Source organism: Mauremys mutica, unplaced genomic scaffold (assembly GCF_020497125.1).
Source record: "Mauremys mutica isolate MM-2020 ecotype Southern unplaced genomic scaffold, ASM2049712v1 Super-Scaffold_100297, whole genome shotgun sequence".
Lineage (NCBI taxonomy): Eukaryota > Metazoa > Chordata > Testudines > Geoemydidae > Mauremys > Mauremys mutica.
Genome location: NW_025423307.1, coordinates 133,087 through 156,928, shown reverse-complemented (window position 1 = coordinate 156,928; position 23,842 = coordinate 133,087). Strand labels below are relative to the sequence as shown.

The following is a 23,842-nucleotide window of genomic DNA, read 5'->3' as shown; positions in this document are numbered from 1 at the left end:
GGCACAGAGTGACGGAGGCAGAGTGGGCAGGGAGCCACCTCAGTGCTGCTGGCACATCTCTGCACACCCATGCGGGGAGGGGAGCAGAGGGCCTCCATGTGCTGCCTGTGGTAGGGGCAGTGCACAGAGCTGCCTCCCCTCCCGGGTCTATTACAGGAGTGGGTGGGTGGGGTCTTTTGGCCTGCAAGGTGCAGCAGGTTGGACTAGATGATCACATTGGTCCCTTCTGACCTTAAAGGCTCTGAGTCTAAAAGGGAGAGGGAAGTAAAGGATTTTTTTTTTAAAAATAAACCTAACATTGTAATACCAGGATAACTCCAACAGCTCATTGTATAGTCCTGCCCCTTTCTTCCTCCATTGTGTGTTGAATGACCTGCAGCACATGGATTTTGTCATTCCATTGATAAACTGATACAATGTGACTGAAATTAAACCAATTCCCAGGAGAGAAAACAACACATCCCTGCATTGGCTGGGAATCGAGCCCAAGTCAGCTGCTTGGAAGGCAGCTATGCTCACCACTATACCACCAATGCATCTAAGAAAAGTGCTCCTTATGCTTGCCCAATGAGGCTAGAGCAGCATTGAGAAGATTTTCTGCCTGTTAAAATGTACTGGATTCTCATCACTAAAAAAAAAACACCTCCATCTTCACCTGGGTTTGAACCATCAGCCTTTCAATTAGCCACCAAAGTTGTTAACCACAGGGTATGTCTACACTATGGGATTATTCCGATTTTACAGAAACTGGTTTTTGGAAACAGATTGTATAAAGTCGAGTGCACGCAGCCCCAGTAAGCACATTAATTCAGCCGTGTGTGTCCATGTACCGAGGCTGGCGTTGATTTCCGGAGCGTTGTACTGTGGGTAGCTATGCCATAGCTATCCCATAGATCCCGCAGTCTCTCCTGCCCATTGGAATTCTGGGTTGAGATCCCAGTGCCTGATGGGGCAAAAACAGTGTTGTGGGTGATTCTGGGTAAATGTTGTCACTCAATCCTCCCTCCGTGAAAGCAACGGCAGACAATCATTTCACACCCTTTTCCCTGGATTGCCCGGGCAGACGCCATAGCACGGCAACCATGGAGCCCATTCAGCCTCTTTTCACTGTCACCGTATCTCTACTGGATGGTGCTGACAGACGTGGTACTGCAGTGCTACACAGCAGCATCCCCTTGCCTTTTGCAAGTTAGCAGAGACGGTTACCAGCCATACTGTCCTGTCTGCTGCCTTGCAAGTTGACAATAACAGTTCCCAGTTATACTGTACCGTCTGCTGCTGTCATGGGTGCTCCTGGCCGGCCTTGGTGAGGTCAGCTGGGGTCACAGGGACAAAAATGGGAATGACTCCCCAGGTCATTCCCTTCCTTAAGTATTGTCTAATGGGAGAGTCAGTCCTGTCTGGACTATCGGGCAAACCTACTAAAGAACCAGAGAGTAAATGGTCATTCCCATTTTGCCCAGGTGCCCCCGGGCGACCTCACGGAGGCCAGCCAGGAGCACTCACGGGACAACGATGACGGATAACAGTCCTACTGTACCGTCTGCCGGCCAGAATGGAAGGGAAGGGGATGCTGCTGTGTAGCGCTGCAGCACCACATCTGCCAGCAGCATCCAGTAGACATAAATCAAAAAATGATTTTTCCCCTTTGCTTTCACGGGGGTGGCGACGACATATACCCTAAACCACCCGTGACAATGTTTTTGACCCTTCAGGCTTTGGGAACTCAGCCAAGAATTCAAATGGTTTTCGGAGAGTGCGAGAACTGTGGGATAGCTACACTTGTCAGTCGCCCCTCCCCCCGTCAGCGTCCATTTCATTCTTTGGCTTTCTGGTGCGCTTGTCTCAGCTCCTTAAGTTTCAGCACTGTGTTGAGTCTCTGTTGCGGCCTCTATCTATCATGGCCTTGGAGATTTTTTTTAAATGTTTTGGCATTTTGTCTTTTGGAACGGAGTTCTGATAGAACAGATTCATCTCCCCATACAAAGATCAGCTTCAGTATCTCCCCTACAGTCAATGCTGGAGCTCTTTTTTGATTCTGGGACTGCATGGTCACCTGTGTTGATCGGCGCTCCACGCTGGGCAAACAGGAAATGAAATTCAAAAGTTCATGGGGCTTTTTCTGTTTACCTGGCCAGTGTATCCGAGTTCAGATTGCTGTCCAAGCGGTCACTGTGGGATAGCACCCGGAGGCCAATACCGTCGAATTGTGGCCACATTAACCCTAATCTGACATGGCAATGCCGATTTCAACGCTACTCCCCTCGTCGGGGAGGAGTACAGATACCGGTATTAAGAGACCTTTATATCGATATAAAGGGCTTTGTTGTGTGGATGGGTACAGGGTTAATGTGATTTAACGCTGCTAAATTTGATATAAACTCGTAGTGTTGACCAGGCCAGAGAGAGCAGCAGGTTTCCCATATTGTTTCCCACTCTTGTTTTCTTGACTAATTTCTCCTCTGCACCAACTTGCTGTTTTTCTTTGTGAGCCTGGCTAGCTCAGTGGGCAGAGCATCAAACTTTTAATCTGAGGGTCCAGGTTTCAAGTCCCTGGTCAGGTGATAAACTACTCACCAAGGTCTTAAACTGTCTTGCTGGAGTCCTCTTTGATGTTACTTTTTCTCTTCAGGATTTTCCCTTTCCTCAGAAGGGCCCTTTTGTGTGTGGTTTGAAGGGGCAACTTCCTGACAGCCCCTCTGTCCTTGCAGCCTGGAGGAATAAAGGCCTCTGGGCATAGAGCATGTTCCTCCCCTGCACGCGCGCGCACACACACACACACACACACACACACACACACACACAAACAGAATATCCCTAAGGAATTAGAATCACCTGCTGCCTTCCCCAGTCCTGCTGGATCCCCAAATGAAGATGCTCTTCAGCCTAAACCCATGTCGCCTCTTTTCCCAGTGCCCCTCAGACCCAACCCTCAGTCCCTCCTATGCTCACTGCTCCTCACTCCCAACCAGAGCCTGCTCCTCTTCACCCTTCTCCTCTGTCCCAACCCACAGGCCCCTTCTCCTCATGCTGCTCCTCAATCCCAATCCACGGCTCCCTCCTTCCCTCCAGCAGCAGGTGCTTCAGACCCCCTCAGGAAGATTTTCTTGCAAGGTTTCGTGTATGAGTCTGCATGTGAATTTTACAGTATGTTGGAAATAGGTTGGGTTGCTTGCCGAAATGATCACTTTTGGCTGGTGTTGGATTCCCAGTCTCCATGTTATAGGGGCAGGAGAAATAAAGGGTTGTTATCCTTGTTGTGTGAATCGAGGGCAGCACAACTGTGCTTAGCAGACCCCGATTGAGGGACTCACCCTCAATTCAATAGCACTTGCTAGGCAGGGGACAGGGGTTCCAAAGCCAAGTGGGCTGGGGCTTGGGTCCCAATACTAAAATGTAGGCGTCAGACCAACGTTAGGACAGGGTGGCTGTAGAGTGATGAGTTAGTCCCTAGACAACATAGTGAGTATGGAGCCTTCTTATTTTCCCCCCTTTTCCACCCAGGATGGCAGGTGAACTCTACAGAGGCACCTCTGGGCTTGCACTGACTAAGGACAACAGCTGTGAGTGGGGTGCAGAGAGGGGATGGCTCATGTTAAAGGACTTTTGGTTGCTGGACTTACGAACCGTAGGGAGAAGGACACTGTCCAGCTTATCTGGGGGGTGGGTCTTTCCCTCGTGGTTTATGTTTATGTGTTGGGGCTGCTGACATGATTTCTGCTAACCCTGGGCTTACATTACAGTGTAGACATACCCTGAGAGGGCATCTATACCGTGACAAAATCCCGCTGGCCTGGATGGTCTGATTTGGGCTCCTATGGGCTCAGATTGTGGAGCTAAAAACTACAGCGTAGACATTTGGGTTCAGACTGGAGCCCAGGCTTCGAGCCCCTCACCCCTCGTGGGGGTCTTGGAGGCTGGGCTGAAGCCCAAGTGTCTACACTGTCATTTTATAACCCTGCAGCACAAGCCCCACAAGCCTGAATCAACTGACCAAGGGTTTGAGAATAGTGACTTGGGTGTGTTAATGGCAGTGTAGACATAATGCTAGGCTATGTCCGCACTGCGATGAAACACCCAGAGGTGTCCCGTGCCAGTTCAGGATCCCAGGCAAGGGCCATGAAGTGGTAAATTTGCAGCGTAGACATCTCGGCTCAGGGTCAATACTGGGCTCTGGGAGACCTCAAGGTTGGGAGGGAGTTTAGCAAGCAAAAAAGGTAAAATGGCAGTGGAGTATTACCCTGTACTCAATGGCATTTCTCCATTGGTCTGTCTGCTTTGGGGCAGGGACAATAACACGTCCTGCTGCTTTTGTTATTTCAAAGGGCGGTTTAGGATTTTCATTCTCACACACGTTGCACAAAGCAGGACTCAACCCTCGGTGCAAACTAAATGAGCTGCCCACAGATTCTGGCAGCCACAATGAGCCATTCCATGTGAGAGCCCAGACCTGCCCCTGTCCCAGAGGAAGCAGGATCATCTGTGACAGGCTGGAACACTGACCTATCAGCTCTTAACTCCCAAACTTTCAGTAAGTCTGTTATCAGTGCCTGTGAGTATAATTTAAACAACTATACTGGACCCAACCAAAGAGCTCTGTGTTTTGTCCTCTCACAGTAGCCAATACCAGCTTGCCCAAGAGCTAGTTAATAAGGCACCACTGGGAATTGAACCTAGGATCTCCTGTTTACAGAACAGGTGCTTTAGCCAGCTAAGCCATGGTGCCTGCTTGTAGCAACAGCACAGTGTCTGCCCACACCTGACTCCCTGCCATCCCCACTGGGGCCTGAAAAGCTTTGCTTGTGTTTGGATTCTGCAAAGCAGAGGAGCAAGTGAGGTTTTCCTTGCAAGCTGTGTGTGTGTGTGTGTGTGTGTGTGTGTGTGTGTGTGTGTGTGTGTGTGTGTGTGTGTGTGTGTGTGTGTGTGTGTGTGTGTGTGTGTGTGTGTGTGTGTGTGTGTGTGTGTGTGTGTGTGTGTGTGTGTGTGTGAGAGAGAGAGAGAGAGAGAATCTTTGGCCAGGTCTGCACTACAAGGTTACTTCAGCATCATTATATTGCTCAGGTGTGTGAAAAACACACAACACTCCCTCGGTCAGCAGTTTTTGGCTGGTGCAGACACTGCAATACCACATCTGGGGACAAAATTGCCCTGTTTTGGTGACAAAATAAAACCACCTCGACGAGAGGCCTAGTGCTTTTTGCAGCAAACTTAAAGTGACAAATGTCAGTGTAAATGCTGCTGGTCATTATATCACCATAACTGGCCTCCACCAGTATCCCACCATGCCTGCCGTGAACTCACCTGCCCTGCATTCCTGCTACAGAGCCATGGGCCCCTCCCCTTTCATAGCTCCAGAAAGTTCTGACAGCTGAGCCACTATCTATACCGGGATTAGCTTGATAGAACTGCATTGCCAGCCTAAGTCATGTAATTACACCAACCTAATTTTGTAGTGTAGACCAATCCAAAGAATCACACACACACCTTGGGAGCAAAACTTCATCTGCTCCTCTGCTTTATAGACTACAAACACAAACAACACTTGTCAGGGCCCAGTGGGGATTGGCAGAGAGTCAGGTGTGGGCCATCTTTATCCCAGGAGAGATGGACTCTAAGGGTACGTCTCCATTGCAGTGTAAGCCCAGGTGTGGCACGCTGTGCTCAGAGCAGCACCTGGAAGCCCCATATTCACCACTCTCATATAATGATGACATGGTTTGTACAAAGTCTGCCTTGCGATGTATCATTTCAAAAGTCTTGATCTATTGAAAATTAATATTGTGTTGTGTGTGCTCGCATTGGTTGGGAAGTTATGAAGTTTTGCTCTGTGTGCGTTACTGAAATATGTTATGAGGTTGAGAAATGCCCCCCACCAGTCTTTCAGGTGTGACAAGGGAGGAGCCAGACTAACTGCTGGCCCATTGAAGGTATCCACACTCCCAAGGACTATCCCAGGAACCGTGTACAATGCAGACTTCTCCGAGATAGCACAGAGACAATGGACACTGCTTGACTCACATGGTAGCAAAGGAGCTTCCTAGCAAGTTGGAAGAAACTATGAAAGAGGGGAAGAGACATCATGACTTGGCCTTTCTCCCCCACAACTCAGCAGCTGGAAACACACCTGGAGGACAAAGACTGAACTGATTCAGAAATCAGAAGAGAATAATAACAATAATACTTGCAAATCAAAGTCCCCAAACAGACTAGTATTAGTTTTTCAGCAGAAAATTTTCAGTTTGGGGAATTTTGTTTTCTCAGTCAGATCTTGCCAAGGGAAGCAGGGAGAAAATGTTTGAGTTGCCTCCTTCAGAACAGCTTGGCCTAGACACTAGCTCTGGTTCGCTGCTCTGGCCTTGCTCGGGTTGAGGGTATTTTAATAATTTGGGCAGGTCCCAGGGTGTTTGGGGGAGAAGATGAGGATGTTACCTCTTGAGATAAAAACTAAGAAATACAGCACTAGAGAATTTCTTTTTTAAAGAAATCTGGGGTTTAGACATTTTATTTAAAGCAAGGGAGTTGCGAGTTTCTGAGAAGGTTTTTGTTTGCAAGAAGCAAGATTGTTTGAGCTGTCATTGTACCAAAGGGGGAGATGGTTGTCTACAAAGGAGGGGTGAAAACTAAATGCAGCCGATGAAGATGGGATTTGAATCCATGCATGCAGAGCACAATCGATTAGCAGTCCATCACCTTAACCACTTGGCCACCTCATCTGAGCTGTTAAAAAGGGACAGGAGGAGAAATCTAAGGCCAGCAGAGCTAGGGACAATAAGGAGTTTTTAAATACTATGCAGAAGCAGGGGCTGAATGAGCTCCCCCCTCACATCTAGTGAGGAGCTGGGGGAAAGACTTCAGGAACAGACCGTGTTTGCACAGACACACCTACTCTGCCTAGCTATGCAGCATGATGGGGCCGCTTTCCCAAAATGACCAGTTTCGGCTGGTGGTGGGTTACAAATCACTTTAGGATTCAATGGAATGAAATGTTATTATCCTTCCTGCATGAGTGAAGGGCAACAGAACATACCTAGTCCGTCCTGATGGAGGGGTGGGTGAGGAACAGCTTTTATTGGACTTCATAGAAGTGATTGAGAACATCACCCTAAACCAGTGGTCCCCAAACATTTCACTCTGTGCCCTCTTAGCCATGGCTGTGGCCCCTTGGAAGCCGCAGTCAAGAACTGAGGCTGGGAGTGGGGCTGTTGTTTGCTGGGGAGAGGGGTGCAGACAGGGGTAAGGGGGTCGAGGCTGAGCTGGGAGCCAGAGCCCCAGGCTGAGGGTGGGGTTGGGGAAGAGCTGGGGCAGAGTGGGGCTGAGTGCTGCTCCCTCCATGGGGGCTGGCTCAGGCCCTGAGGTGCCCCCATGAATGTTCCTCTGTGTCCCCCTAGGAGTCATGCCCCACATTTTGGGAACCACTGAACCCTACTCGCTAAGCAGGGGCTAGTGATGCCAAAGCCCAGGGAAAGGGAGAACAAGTGCGGGGCCCCCAGCACTGGAGCCATGTGAAGGGGCTGCAGGAGAGGGGCAATGGCTGGTGGCCCAGGGAGTTAAGGGCAAAGGGGGCACAGGAGGGGGCAGGAGTTAGGGGTGAAGGAGGTGCAAGGGTTGGGAGTGCAGGAGCTAGCGGTTAAGGTGGAGTGGGGATCGTCCAGGGGCAATGGGGAAGTGCCAAAGTACAAGCTTTGCCCAGGGCACCATTTTCCCTAATGCTGGTCTGAGCAAACAATTGGAAATGACCCTTCAGTGAGACCAGAACCATCGTGTAGAAAAGCCCCTTTGTTAAGTGGTGGTGGCTGAGGGCTTAGGGAGATGGGTTAGAAAGCAACGGGCGTCTTTCTGTGGAGGTTTGATTCTTGCCTGTTAGGCAAGGCTGGTGTGTGGTGTCTCCATGGCTGCACTTTCTGTCTCTGATCTGCCACAGGGAGCCAAGTCTAAATATATTCAGAGGCTCTATGCCAGCGTTTCTCAAATTTCCTTTCACTGCAACCCCCTTCTGCCAAAAAAAAAATTACTCCATGGCCCTGGAAAGAGGAACCCAGCCCCTCCCCACTGGGTAGAGGCAGGGGAAACAAAGCCTGAGCCCTGCCCCAGTTCGGGGAGGGCAAAACCAGAGCTTGAAGGATTCAGCCCTGGGTGGTGGGGCTCAGACATTTGGCTTCAGCCCCAGGCCCCAACAAGTCTAATGCCAGCCCTGGCAACCCTATTAAAACAGGGTCACGTCCCACTTTGGGGGCCTGACTCTCAGTTTGAGAACCACTGCTCTATGCTGATGGGAGAGAGTTTTCCTGTGGGTGTAGTTAATCCACTTTGCAAGAGGTGGCAGCTATGTCAGTGGGAGAAGCTATATCAGTGGGGGTGCAAGCTGTGGTATTTACCACATTTAAGAAGTTTAATCAAACCCCATTTTTAAAACCACCTGTGGTCTGGGAATGGCAAAGGAGCTCGATGAATCAGGGTTTGTCCTTCAAAGTCCTGAAAATCACGATTCCCTACTCAGGTCATTGTGGGGGTATAGCTCAGTGGTAGAGTGCTTGACTGCAGCTCAAGTGATCCTCAAGTGGTCAGATTAGATGCTCTAATCGTCTCTTCTGGCCATAAAGTCGACTAATTTCTGAAAAACTGAGTGTAGCATTGGGAGCAGCGTCTGATGTTTTCCTGTCTAGCCGGCTTGCTGCTAGAACGAACGCTCCTTGAGTGGGGTGATCCACAGGGAGTAGCTCAAACCTCCACAGTGCCTGGCCAGGGGCAGGACATTAGCACAGCAAGGGAGGGGTGTGGCATTGACATCACAAAGCCTTTTGCAGGACCTCAGACTATTGGTCAAAGGTGGTGGGGAGGTGGTGACCTCACAGAGAGATGCTGACATCAGCCAGGCAGGACAGGGGCGAGGGGCCAGGGAAACCTCAGAGACCCCTGTGGCTTTGCTTCAGCAAGTCTCCTTCTCCAGGTCTCTCTTTGAGGACTGAGAGAGTATTCAGGTTCACGTACGTGAGCACCAGGAGGAACCTCTTTCGAGTTTTCCCCTTCCCTTTTCCTGATTTTACTAGAAAACAGCCGTTCCTGTTTAGAAGGTAAGAGCCTCCTCGAGGTTTGAAACCTGTTCAGTCTGATCCATCAGGTGACAGTTGAATTCTAGGCATGGAAAACACGAGCTTAAGGAGGCAGAATTTTATTTCACACTTGGGATTTTGTCCCATAGAATCAGTGGGGACATTAAGGTTTGTCCATTTTGTTTCACCTTTTCCTCCATCCATCCCTCCCTCCTTTCTCTTCGTCTCTTGCTTCTTTTGTCCTTTCTCCTGTTCCCCTCCCAACAGCAGGAGCGGTGTGTGTGTGTGTGTTACAGGGGAGTGCTCTGCAGCTCCCACTCTGGGAGGTCCACCCAAAAATGTGGGGCTGAAATAGTGCTCGGGCAGTGATCCCCACCGGTGACCTGGGCCATTCTTTGGGCTCTTTGGTGAGAACCCTCAGCCTCCTATCCTCAGTCTCTACCCTGATTGGCTGAGCAGGGGGTTATTGACAGGGAGGAGACTCAGGTCCTTGTTGTTCTCGTTTAAGACCAAGGAAATAAGTCATAACCACTCATATGTTTGATTAATTTTGCTGCTTCGCTGCATTAATGGTCTCTGAGCAGTTCATGATTCTCTCTAACATAGCAGTTCTCCTCAAATACATGCTGAATAATTACTGTGCACTGTTGTTGGTCTGGAGCTCGTCTGACAGCACTTTATTCAGGTCATTCAATGTCTGAAATTCAAGATCTGATAAACCTGCCCCTGGAAATTTCCACTACTTGCATCCGAAGAAGTGCGGATTCACCCACGAAAGCTCATGCTGCAAAACATCTGTTATTCTATAAGGTGCCACAGGATTCTTTGCTGCTTCTACAAGATCTGATGGTTAGTTTGAAAATCAGGGCTCTTATGTCCTACTCCCAACTCTTCCACTGACTGGCTGTGTGACCTAAGACAAGTCAATTCTCCTTTCTCAGCCTTAGCTGCTCCCTCTATCAAGTAGGGATACTAATGATCCGCTCCTACCAGGGCCGGCTCCAGGCCCCAACATGCCAAGCACATGCTTGGGGCGTCATGCCGCAGGGGGCGCTCCACTGGTTGGTGGGAGGGCGGCAGGCGGCTCCAGTGGACCTCCCGCAGGCGTGCATGAGGATGCTCCACCGGAGCCGCGGGACCAGCGGACTCTCCGTAGGCACGTCTGCAGGAGGTCCACCAGAGCTGTGGGACCGGTGACCGCCAGAGCGCCCCCCATGGAGTGCTGCCATGCTTGGGGTGGCGAAATTCCTAGAGCCACCCCTGGCTCCTACCTACCTCACGGTAGGTGGAGGCAGTGCCGGCTCTAGGTTTTTTGCCTCCCCAAGCGAAAAATTTTTTGTCTGCCCCCCCCATCCCCTTGCAGCCTGAGCCCTGGGCTCTCCCCTCCCCACACCTGCACCCCCTGCCTCCCCAGCTCTGGGCCTCCCACCACTCGCACCCCCCTTCTGCCCCAGCCCTGGGCTCTACCCCCTGACCCTCACCTCCCTGCCAAGCCAGCCCTGGGCTCTCCCCCAGACACATCCTGTGCTGCCCCAGCTCTCGACTCTCCCCTTCCCCCCTACCAGTGCTCCCCCACCCACACCCGCCCTGCTGCCCCAGCCCTGGGCTCCTCCCCACACTTGCACCCTCCTTCCTCCCCAGCCCTGGGTCACTGGTAACTTGCTCCCAGTTTAATAGAATAGAAAAAAGAGAGGATTGAATGTGTAACAGGGAGTTTGGTAAATCTTGGTTATTTTAGTTTTGCAACAGGCTCCTGTCCACCTCCAGTAGAGTTTTCAGTCCCAATGGCAACTTACTTACCAAATGTAATACAGACTAGTCCATGCCTCCCAAGTGGATGTGGTTCTTGTTCTTCTGCACATTGTAGCCCATGGAGGCCAAGGACCTGCAAATGTCTCTTCATGTGCCTTTGTTTCATTGATGAAAACATAAACTAGACACTTAGAGGATTGGAACTGATTTCATCGGAGGGACATGTTTGCTAGGTTTTTATGCATTTGCACAGGAAAATGTTGAGTGTTTCCATTCATTTCAGGCATCCCTAGTCAGTGCAGCTCCTGAACATAATGGAAACGGATATGCAATTATTTTTGTTGAAGGACCAGGCTTTTAAGGGAGCACTTGGATTTGAACCAAGGACCACTTGATCTGCAGTCAAACACTCTACCACTGAGCTCTACCCCGTGACAATTACATAGCAAGTCAGTGATCTTAAGGATCTTGAAACGTGAGCGTGGTGTTCGTTTCTTCCACACCAGTGTTGCTGTCTGTGTATTCCGGAGCTATGGGGTGATTGGGAAAGGCCCAAAACTAGCTTGTCAGTATCAGCAAAGGAGCAGCTGACATCAGGACCAACGAGACGTGCTGGTGGCCCATCAGGAAGAATCCACTCTCCCAGAGACTTCTCGGCAAGGGCACGGTACACAATGGGGGCTACCTACCCGCCACGTCCCAGCAAGGGTCTTTCTAGTCCCACTTCAGTGTTACCCAATTTCTAGTCAGTCTTTGGCCCAGATTCCCTCCCTGAGCGGCACCAGCACATGCCTGGGCCCCCTGATAGGGTTAAACCTGCCTTGAGCTGGGACCCAGCTTGGCAAAGAGCCTGCAGCCCCCTCTGTGCTGGAGGAGTGAGAGCAGCCCTGGCACTGGGCAGGGCAGCCCTGAGGGAATGAACCCAATGTGCCCATGAGGCCCTGATCCAGAACCTCTGCCAGGCAGCTTGTGTTGCTTGGGCTTCTCTAGTTTCCAGCGAGGATTCAAAGCTTCTCTGCTCCAGGGGAACCCCTGGGGGATGGAGGCAGGGCTCCTGCAGGATAAATCTTCCTGCTGGCAGAGCTCCGGTCCCCTCCTCATGGGCACAGGGCGTTGCACACGGCACCCACCACATGCACACACCCCTTTGTGAGAAGAATCAGCTCTGGGATATTGGGGTCAAACCCTTCCCACCTCCTCCCTGCAAACCTTCTCCTGGCTTCAGTGAGGGAATGGGGGCGTGAGGGGCTAGTGCGGTAACAGCAGCAGCGTGGCCGTGGGGCTCGGCCGGTGGCTGGGGCCAGTCGCCTGAGCATGAACCCAGCCGACCCCAGGAGATGGACCTGGGTCACCAGCCCAACCCACCACGCGGCTGCTGCTGCTGCCCTGTTAGTGCGCGAGCTCCCACAGACCACGCTGGGGAGAGCCCCCAGCTGCAGGGGAGACGCCCCTGAGTGCCTGGCAGGGCCCAGCTCCTGGCTGACCTGCGCTGCTGGGGGTCAGGGGGCTGGGTGACAGGGGGGCGTTGGCTCTGGGGTGGGACTGTCACTTCCCCCCTGCCAAGCCAACAGGATCACAGCAAACGAAACCACCTCGGCCAGCAGGGGAAGAGTTCAGTCCAGGGCCTGGTGCATTCTGGGAGCAGGGGCGGTGCAGAGAAAGGGCAGATAGGGGGCAGCTCTGAACACTCTGCGCAGAACTGCCTGTCCTGTCCCGCAGCCCCTGGTACAGGGGGCTTTTAGCCATAGTTTTAATCAGGCCAATAAATTGAAACAAACCCCTGTTAAATCATTGCTCAGCCCGAGTCCTTCACCCACATTCCTTAGGGCAATGGGTGTTTCATGTCCTGCCTCCATTTCACACACAGACACAATTTCCTTTGCACAGATCCATGAACAGCAAAACCTCCCTGTGTCTCTGGTCTGAGCCAGGGCATTCGATTCCAGTGAACCCTTCTCTCCTGCAATGCGATGGTCAGACAGAGGGGACATGGCACCTGCATCCCTGCCAGGGAGATATTGGCTCGGCTCTTTCTTTCTGCTGCTGTTGTTAGTCCATGAAACATCAAGGGTGGAATGCAAGGCTGCGTTCATGCACCAGCCCCCTGAAGAAATTTCAGTGCCCCAGAGAAATCCTGCCACGTGCTATTGGAATGATGTGCTGGAGATTTGAATGGGAAAGGGACTGTCTGAATTGTCAGAGTGGGGAATGAACAACAAGCTACAGCAATGTCATTCACACAAACACACTCTCATGCTGCTCCAGCCAGAAGGGAAATGGGCAGGAATTCTCAGTGTTCACCCAAGGGCACACTTACACTGATGCACAGTCATGAGTGTGCTGGGCAAGCTGGTCTGAGCAATTTGAAGTGACAATTCAGTGAGAACAGACTCATTGTGTAGTGCAGCAGCTGCAAACCGAGTGGTTAAGGTGATGGATTAGAAATCCATTGGGGTCTCCCTGCGCAGGTTCAAATCCTGCCAACTATGCAAGCACTGCACTGTTGTTATTATTACTGTAGTCTTAGCGCCCGAGCATCCAGAGTGCAAACTGGAGCCAGATCTACTTTCACTCTGTCTACACTTAAAATGCTGCTGTGGCACTGCTATAGCACTTTGGAGTAGACAGTGACTAGAGGGGTTTTCCCATCCGTGTAATAGCTACATGGACAGAACAATTCTTCCTTTTCTTTAGCACTATCTAACCAGGGCTTAGGTCATCTTAACTCTATGGGTTTGGGGGGGTGGGTTTTTCACACCCTGAGAGACGTCGCTCTGCTAGTGAAGTGCCCAGCATACACCAGCCCTTAGATCCCTCTTGCTATTTCAATGCAGGCACTGACCTGTGACAGGAAAACATCAGCTCACAAACACAGAGACTGAATTCCCCACATTTAATCTCGCTGCACTTTCCAGAAAGTCATGAAATTCAATTCATTCTTGCTAGGCCAGAGAAAAAATAAGTGCCACTAAGTTTTTGGCTTGGGTAAATAAAATTAAGTGTTTAATTAATATAGTAAAAAAATCTGTATTGATTCCGCTAACAGGACAGCATGAAATAGGAACAGAGACAAAGCTTGTCAGTGACGACTAATTTCGCAAATGATCTTCCCATTATTAATTTCCACGCTGCCCCCATTTGAGGTCTGGGCATCGCCAGTGTCATTGCTCTGCATTCACCTTCCCTTAGAATTGATCCCGGACATTTGCCTTCCTCTGCAGCGTGGGGCACGGGTCACTTGCTGCAGGATTCCCTGCACGTTGAGGTCTTTAAGCCACAATTTGAGGACTTCAGTAACACAGACATAGGTTAGGGGTTTGTTACAGGAGTGGGTGGGTGAGATTCTGTGGCCTGCATTGTGCAGGAGGTCAGACTAGATGATCATAATGGTCCCTTCTGATCTTAAGTCTATGAATCTATGAATCTATTCCCAAATTTGGAAAATTGTGCAGTTCAGAATGTGAATAGTCACCCCGTCTCCTTCCTACACCTGCTCTACATTGCTCCACAGCAGCTTCTCCCCCTGCAGAGTCACCCCAGCCCCGCAGTGCAGCCTCCCAGGGTTCAGCAGGGGCCCCTGGCAAGGATAGTGGGTGCAGCTAACAGCCCGGTGTGCCTGGCCGTGAGGCAGCTGTAAAAAAGCAACACCCCCTCCAGAAGTACAGAGACTGAATCCCCCAACTATAACATCATGACCCACTGTAGAAAGCCACATGTGTTAGTTGTATTTTCACAGGGAGATGCAAAAATCAAGTGACCAATTTTTAAGTTGAGTAAATAAAGTTGAGGAGATAGTTATTAACCTCACAAAAATATACTAAAGATCCCTCAAGATAACACCTGAAGGTGAAATATGAACAGAGACAAACCTTGTCAGCAAAGGCTCATTTCCCAAATGATCCTCAAGATGTTACTAATTCCCACCCCTCCTCCACAGGAGCTCTGTGCAGTGTAACTGTTCTGCAGGCAGCTTCCCATTAAATGCTGTTGTGGGACATTCCCAGGCCTGGAAATGTACCAACGACAGAATTTGAAGAGCAAACCTGGCTCCCTGCAGCAGGCGGGATTTGAGTGGTTTGTCCCTGTTACTTAGTCTGTGTCAATAGTACAGACGCCAGGGGCAGGACTCCAGGCTCTGCTTGAGGGATCCTGGCACAGGGGCTGGGGGGGAGAAAGGATTATAGATTCTGACCTGGAGAGGAGGTAATAAGTGAAGGGGGCATTTTTTATTAGCCCCTTCCTGAGGGTCCCCAGGGCTGGAATTCTACATTCCACAGGGCCAAATGAGGGGGGTGACACCACTTGGTTAATGAAAACCAGAGCTCCAGGTGAGGTTTGAACTTACAAACTCAGCATAGCTCCTCTCAGCACTGCCCTATAAGTACTGCGTGCTAACCAATTGCGCCACTGGAGCAAATGTTAATTAAGATTCTCTGAGACCCCTAGGCTGATAAAGCCAAGGAGTGACCCCAAAACAGTCTCAGTGGAGCTGACAGCAGGTAGCGACAAGTGTTGGTACTTGGTGGGGTGGATTCTTCTTAAGGCTTCCAGGCCCCATTTGACCCTTTTGTTCTTCCCTGTGTAATAACCAAGCTGGTTAAGACTCAATGGAGAGTCTTGCTGCAGCCCAACAGATCTGAAATCACTGAGAACCAGCTCTAAGCATTAGTCCTGCTTTGGGACAGTGTCTCTCATGCAACAAACTGCCCAGTCTGCGTTAGCAGTGAGGCTCCCTCACTAACAGCTGAAATCAGGGAGAGCTGTGTGAAGTGCAGGGCCCCAGGGGGGCCTGAACAGGGGGGAACAACACCCCAGGTGCCCAGAGGAGGAGAGGTGTGTTGGGCTCCCGCCTGGGACTCTGCCTCCCTCCTGCCTAGCCCTGACTGTGAAGCCTGGCCCTGGCCCTCCTTCCTTTAAATGCCATGTGAGCAAGAGGAAGAGTGTGGCAGCTGCAGGGACCAAAGTTGTGGACATCAGGTGAAGCAGCAAGAAACAACCATATGGTCAATCCACAGGAATCTCTAGCCAGACTGTTAAGTTGTAGGACCCCAACCTATAGCATCCAGCCCATTGAACCAGCCAGACCAAAGACCTATCTCCAGTGGGCATCAGTCACCCAGCAGGAGGGAAAAACCTCACTCTCTACCTGAGAGAAGGTAGCCAAACACATTGAGCTCCAGTGCTCTGTAGCAAAGCAACATATCTCCACAAAGTCCCACTGAGATTTGAACTCAGATTCCAGGATTCAAAGCCCTGAGTGCTGCCCATTACACCATGGGACCTGCTCCTATTTCATTTTCTTGACCCCTGTGACTCTTGGCTGGTTTGCAGTCTGCACTTATTGCTTCCCACCATCAGCTTCCTCTCGCAGGACTCTCTCTCTTCCTCCAGTGACTGTGGTCCTGCACTATCAGATCCGTGGGTCCTGCCCTGAGTCCCTGCATCCCCCTGCTTTGTCTCCATTCCCTGCAGGCTGCAAAAACGTCAGGGGAGTCTGCTCCTCCCTTCACTCGATGCTCCCGCTCATATCAGCCAACTGCAGCCTCATCTCCTGGAACTCAGGCAGCTGTCGCTTGATCCGATCGTACAGTCACACGCTGACTGGCTCCCCTGCCTGGATGCTCTTGTGGAAATCCCACAGGCGACACTGCAGGACTTTGCACTGTTGGTTTCTTTAAAGTTGTGGTGTTTCCCCAGCCGCCGGAACAAAGCCGCCAACTCCTCCCTCACCGACTCCCACCAATCCCCCTGGTAACCACAGAACCCTCTGATGCTTTCCCGTTCTGCCAACACCTCCAGGCCTCGCCCCCCTGCTCCTTTATCTTGCAAGCTCTGGATGTTCAGCTTCCAATATCCTCTGCCGTGGGTCAGGGAATTGCCCACACTGAGCACACGGTGAGAACTGCGTGATCCGAACAGTCCATTGGCACACCCTGCACTGGGCTGTCGACGTGCTCTCCTTCACGCAAATCCGGTCAATGCGACTCCTGGCCTGTCCCCACAGAAAGGTGTATCCCCTCTGCGGCTGGTGTGAGCTCGGGTCAGAGGAATAGGAGGTTACTGCCCTCCCTCCACTGGTTCACTGCGGAGAAACACGTCCTTTAAGCCGACCTCACTACAGACCTGTGCCAAGTAGTGCTCATCATAAAAGAGTTTCCTCTGACGGTTGGGAAAACAGGACCAGCAGTCCTCAGGCTGGTGCAACAATTGAAATCCCCCCTGACACCAAACACCGTGCGGTCTAGAAGAAGGGAGCCAGTTCCTTCATAGAACTTTCCTTTCATGCCTTAACTGGGGACCATATATAGCAGTAACCAGTGCCATGGAGCACAAAGCCACCAGTAATGCCCTCCCTGGTCGGAGCTCCAGCACCTTCTGTACTCGCACCATGAATGTGAAGAACAAGACTCCAGCCCCATCATTCTTCCCTGGCCTGGAGGACCAGAGAGATGGGCCCTTCCTCCAATCACCCTCTGCCCATCAAGCTACCCTAGAGTCATTAATGTGCATTTCCTGAACACCCACCATCTCCAAGCCCAGCTGCTCCAAGACACTGAACATCAAGTGCCTCCTCCTGGGCCCCCAACTCCCTTCCACATGGCCACTTTCACACATGTCCCTTCCCTGGTACTGCCCTCCCTCAGCTGCACAGAAGAGTTTTCATCCCCTATACCTGCCTGTCACTGCCCAGCACCCCCTCTAGCACTCTCTTCCTGCCATATTGGGTCAACCAATAACTCACTTAGGAGAGACAGCTCCTGTCCCTCATTGTTAAATGTCAGGCCAGCCAATTAGGGGCAGAAGCCCACAATATCTTTCCTTACTGCAGAGCCCAAGCTCAGGGACTCACCTTGGGTGCAGGGACCACTGTGCTCCCAGAAAACAAGCCACCACTGTGCAAAGAGGGATGAAAGGGCCTGCCGGAGCCTGGGATTGAACCAGGGACCTTTAGAACTTCAGTTTAATGCTCTCCCAACTGAGCTACTTTGGCAGCTGCATGGTAATATTTTGGCCTGTTGCTTCTCTGCCCGGGATGTTTTTGCAGCAGTTCCACACAAAAAGGACGTCATTGTGAGCAGCCCATGAAGACAAGACTCGCTTTTGCCTGCCTTGTTCAGCTTGACTTGCTGCCTCACCCTGTTCCTGCCCTAGTGCCCGGGTTGACCTGGTGGCAGGAGGGGCCTGGGGGCCAGTGGCGCGGGGAGGAAGTTGAGCTGGACCCTGAGCTAGACTAGACCCTGGCGGTGAGAGTCTGGCCACCACTTGCCGCCCCACCCTGTTGTCCTGGCTTCCCCCACTGGGCGTCATTTCTGGAGGGAAGTGGGGCTTCCGCCTCCCCTCCCCGATTTTCACACCGCAGAGGAGTGCGAACAGGAAAACGAACGGCTGCTCCACACCCCCACCGGAGGAACCCAACACCCTTAGCTGCTCCCCCCCAGCTACGCTACTGAGTGGAAACGTCCTGTGCCCATCACACAGAGGTCGATTAATCAAAACCCTCTTCTGCCAGCACCGGGCCTCCTGCTTCTTACACTGGGCCTGCAAGTGAGGGGGCGGCTGGCACAGCACCAAGAGTCTAACCTGTGTGGCAGGAGGCGGCTGATGCCCGCAGCCTGCTGGGGAGCTCCCAGAAGTCATTAAGGGACAGAGACTCCTCAATGCCCTTAGTAACAAGGGTTTGGGGGTCACCGAGGCCAGTAAGGGGTCACTATGTCAGCCTTATAACCCTGGGGTCAGGTCGCTGTGCAGCTTTGATCTAGATCTCGGATCCCAACAACCAACCAGCAGCCCACAGCCTCCCCCTGGGTCTGCCCCACCTGGTTACTCCTTACAGGCCGACCTTACGCCCCTTCCAGCTCCTCCGTGCTCTGGAAAGCGTCTGTATTGCTCTGTCAACCCCCCGTCTTCACTGCGCCAGTCTGGTAAGGTCCCAAGTGCCCCCCACTCTGTGCAGACATCAGCCCCCCTGCCAGCCCCACAGGCAGCAGCAGCGCCAGCCCCCCAGCACCACAGGGCAGAGAAGCATCAAACAACAGCCATCTTACACAGCTGCCAAAGTAGCTCGGTTGGGTGAGTGTTAGCTTGAAAATCTAAAGGTTCTTGGTTCAATCATAGGTTTTGCCAGGCTCTTTCCTCCCCCTTTGTGTAGGGAGCAGCTTGTTTTCTGGGAGGGCAGCAGCAGCACCTTTACCTGAGGCGAGTACCTGACTTTGAGCTCCCCAGCAGGACAAGAGAGCTTCTGGCCCACCTGCAGGGCCGGCTTTAGGTTTTTTGCCGCCCCAAGGAAAAAATTGTTTTGGCTGCCCTCCACCCCAGCCCTGGGTTCTCACTCCCTTCACCAGTGCCCCACCCCCACTCCCTGCCACCCCAGCACTGGGCTCTCACCCCCACCTTACCCGCATCCCCCACCCCCTACCACCCCAGCCCTGGGCTCCCCCCACCAGTGCTGACTCTGCCCATGCCCCCCTCGCCTGCAGTCGGTCCGGCGCTGGCAGGGTCGGGGTAAGCAGCAGGACTCCCGGGCCGGGCCTCAGCCCAGAGTCCCTCCAGACAGGGTTCACGCCTCCAGGACCGGCTGGGACCCGGGAGGGCAGAGCCGGGGGACTGCCCCGGCAGGGGGCTGAGGAGCCGGGGCAGGGGAGCCCCAGAGGGAGCAGAGCCCCAGAGAGTGGGACATGGGCCCCGCATGGCAGCATCCCGCCCTCTATGACCCCGCAGCTGCTGCTGCTTCTGGCCACCCTGCCGCAGTCCCTGGGCGGCTCGGGCCGCTTCGCCCAGCCCCGGCTGTGGCGCTGGGGGGCAGCCACCCTGCAGCACCTGCATGCAGCTCCGTGCGCCCCGCGGGGTGGCCCCAGCCCGAGTGTCTGCTGCTCGGAGCCTGCCTGGCCCAGCCACAAGGTGTGGGTGCTGCTCCCCCTGGGCACGAACTGCAGCAGCCCCAGCGCACAACGTGCTGCTGCTGCCATGGCCAGCTCTAGGCTTTTGCCACCTGAAACAAAACAAAACAAAACAAAACAAAACAAAAACAAAAAGACAGCTGGAACGCTGTCCCTGAAAATGTCCCGTCCCAAGCACGTGCTTGGCTTGCTGGTGCCGAGAGCCGGCCCTGCCCACCTGACCTTTTACAATGAAGGACGGGAGCTGTCTTTCCCACATGACTTATTCGTTTATAGAGTAGTGAGGTACCTTAAGGGTTAAATGCTAAATACCAAACAACACTAGTTACCGCTGTCTGGCAGAAAGGGTCTGTCAGTTTTGCCACTTTGAATGATTCAAATGGATTTTCAGTGGCATTATTAAAAAAAACCCAGCAAAGCACAACCAAACCGATTCATCTTAAACCTTCAAAACAAGAGTTTTACAAACCATGAGTGTCAGTTTAGGTCCTTAAAACCTTATATCATCACACACAAAGTTCTCTTTTGCCTAACATGCCTTGCACTGCGATTACTCTTTTTAACACAACTGTACCCCGATTGCACTTCCATCTTGTACAACCAGAGCCAGCCAGGGACAGGCAAGTTAAGTGCCAATAGAAACCCCGGACATTCCTTTAGTGATTTTGCTTACATTACCCAGGACTCAAATCATTTTGATGAGATTATCTCTCTGCCTGCTGCCTGCAGCCATCCCCTATAGACCATTTCTGTGGGCAAAGGGCCCGTTTCCCCTCAGAATGGCTGTAAAGGCTTCACGGGACAAAACATAGTGGTGGTAGTAGACACTCTACCTGACCCTCTTGTATAATTTAATTACCAAACTTCTATCAAATGTGACTGCACAGAGCTGCACATACAGTTAAGTACAGTTACATTCAGTGAAAGTGAGCAACTGTCCCCAGAACTCACTGCCGGGAGCCTTAAAGTATCTGCCAGTGGCACAGGTACTTTTAAAGTACCGAGACGTGCAGTGACACATCTTTCATGGGAACCGGTCGGCGTGTGCAGAGCAAAGGTTGCCCACAGGCTCTATGTCAGGCTCTGGCACCGCGTGAGACAATGGACCACTTTCTGGTGGCTGGTTTGTTTCCCCGACAGGTGTGGGGACTTCTGGCTACATGATGGCGGCTGCCAGACTCAGTTGGACAGGATTCTTTTCAGCTCACCTGAGGCTTGTTCCTGGACCAACGAGGGCAACCACAGGGTGCCAGCAGAACCAGCTGCAGCTGCAGCAAGGGCGCCCTCAGCAGGGGCCGCCGTATAGCGGTCGGGTGTCACGGGACACACTGCACCTGCTCAATGTCAGAAAATCCCCTTCAGACTAAACCAGTTTGTTTCTCGAAATCAAAACAAGTGGGATGAAAGTTCTTTGCAAAAATATTTTGTTGCAAAACAAAAGCATCTCCTGTTTGTCACAGTGTGTTAAATTGTCTCATCACACACAAAGAGGAGACGCTTAGATCACAAACATTAGATAAGATGCTTCAGTCTGAACTAAGTAGTTGCTGCTCTTAACAATTTCAAAATAAAAAAATAAAAATCAAATAGACTATTTCAGCTATTCTATTATGTCATAATCTGCTTGGAGTAAACGTGAAAGGACACCTCATATTATGCACTACTCCTAGTGACACTCTCCAATGGATTCCCATCCTCCACCCACTGTGAGGTAGGTAGGAGCGGATCATTATTATCCCTACTTGAAAGAGAGAGAAGCTAAGGCTGAGAAAGGAGAATTGACTTGTCTTAGGTCACACAGCCAGCCAGTGGCAGGGTTGGGAATAGGACCCAAGAGCCCTGATTTTGAAACTAACCATCAGATCTTGAATTTCAAACACTGAGTGACTTGAGTAAAGTGCTCTCAGATGAGCTCCAGACCAACAACAGTGCACAGTAATTATTCAGCAAGTATCTGAGGAGAACTGCAATGTTAGAAAGAATCATGACCATTAATGCAGAGAAACAGCAAACTTTCTCAAACATATGACTGGTTATGACTTATTTCCTTGGTCTTAAAAGAGAACAACAAGGACCTGAGTCTCCTCCCTGTCAAAACCCCCTGCTCAGCCAATCAGGGTAGAGACTGAGGACGGGAGGCTAATGGTTCTCACCAGAGAGCCCAAAGGATGGCGCAGGTCACCGGTGGGGATCACTGCCCGAGCACTATTTCAGCCCCACATTTTTGGGTGGGCCTCCCACAGTGGGAGCTGCCGAGCACTCCCCCGCAACACACACACACACACACACACACACACACACACACACACACACACACACACACACACACATAAAATGCTCCTGCTGTTGGGAGGGGAACAGGTGAAAGGACAAAAGAAGCAAGAGATGAAGAGAAAGGAGGGAGGGATGGATGGAGGAAAAGGTGACACAAAAAGGACAAACTCTAATGTCCCCACTGATTTTATGGGACAAAATCCCAGGTGAGGAATAAAATTCTGCCGCCTTAAGCTCTTGTTTTCCATGCCTAGAATTCAACTGTCACCAGATGGCTCAGACTGAACAGGTTTCAAACCTCGAGAAGGCTCTTACCTTCTAAACAGGGATGGTTGTTTTCTAGTAAAATCACTAAAAGGGAAGGAGAAAACTTGAAAGAGGTTCCTCCTGGCGCTCACGTACGTGAACCCAAATACTCTCTCAGTCCTCAAAGAGAGACCTGGAGAAGGAACTTGCTGAAGCAAAGCCACAGGGGTCTCTGAGGTTTCCCTGGCCGCTCCCCCCTGTCCTGCCTGGCTGATGTCAGCATCTCTCTGTGAGGTCACCACCTTCCCACCACCTTTGACCAATAGTCTGAGGTCCTGCAAAAAGCCTTTGTGATGTCACTGCCACACCCCTCCCTTGCTGTGCTAATGTCCTGCCCCTGCCCAGGCACTTTGGAGGTTTGAGCTACTCCCTGTGGATCACCCCACTCAAGGAGCGTTCGTTCTAGGCAGCAAGCCGGCTGGACAGGAAAACATCAGACGCTGCTCCCAATGCTACACACAGTTTTTCAGAAATTAGTCGACTTTATGGCCAGAAGAGACCATTAGAGCATCTAATCTGACCCCCTACATATCACAGGCCCTCTGTATGACACAATAACTTCTTTTGGAGCAAACACATTCCAGAAAGGCATCTAGTCTCCATTAAATGACATCAGGAGATGGAGAATCCACCACTTTCCTTGGTAGCTTGTTCCTGTGGTGAATCATCCTCACTGTTGAATATTTGTGTCTTATTTGTAATATGAATTTGTCTCTTTTCACCTTCCAGCCACTGGGTCTTGTTATGCCTTTCTCTGCTAGATTCAAGAGCCCTTTCATACCCAATCTTTTCTCTCCATTAAGGCACTTCAACACTTCATTGAAGTCACCTGCCAATCTTCTTTTGATAAGCTAAACAGATTGAGCTCGTTCAATAGCTCACTAGAAGGCATTTTCTCCAGCCCTCAGAACATTTGTCATCAGACTCCTGAACTGTAGCTGGATGTGGTTCTTGTTCTTCTGCACAGCACAGCTCCTGGAGAATAGGGATCTGCAAATGTACATTTGTATGATACCTTTGTTTAATTGATGAAAACATAAACTAGACACTTACAGGATTGGATCTGATTTCAGCTGATGGACAGCTTTGCTAGGTTTTTATGCATTTGGACAGCGAAATGTTGATTGTTTACATTCATATCAAGCACCCCCGTATAGTGGAGCTCCTCAACAGAATGGAGAATGGAAATGAAAATGTTTTCCTTTTTTTTTTAAAAAAGAAAGAAGGTTATAAGAGAACACTGGGGTGTGAATTGACGACCATTTGAGCTGCAGTCAAGCACTCTACCACTGAGCTATACCACCATGATGATAAATGAATTGTGATCTCCAGGACTTTGAAGGACAGACCCTGCTTCATCGAGGTCCTTTGCCATTCCCAGACCACAGGTGGTTTTAAAAATGGGGTTGGATTAAACTTCTTAAATGTGGCAAACACCACAGCTTGCACACCCACCGATATGGCTTCTCCCACTGACATAGCTGCCATCTCTTGGGGAAGTGGATTAACTGCACCCACAGAAAAACTCTCTCCCCTCAGCACAGAGCAGTGGTTCTCAAACTG

The 23,842-nt window shown here is 51.3% G+C and overlaps 2 non-coding genes across 2 annotated transcripts; both read right to left on the bottom strand.

Moving 5' to 3' along the window:
• Window positions 1-464: 464 nt before the first annotated feature.
• On the bottom strand, window positions 465-536 carry TRNAG-UCC. Its single transcript has one exon. It is a non-coding gene; the product is annotated as a tRNA-Gly (tRNA).
• A 17,184-nt stretch (window positions 537-17,720) lies between these two features.
• TRNAF-GAA lies at window positions 17,721-17,793 on the bottom strand. Its single transcript has one exon. It is a non-coding gene; the product is annotated as a tRNA-Phe (tRNA).
• Window positions 17,794-23,842: the final 6,049 nt, after the last annotated feature.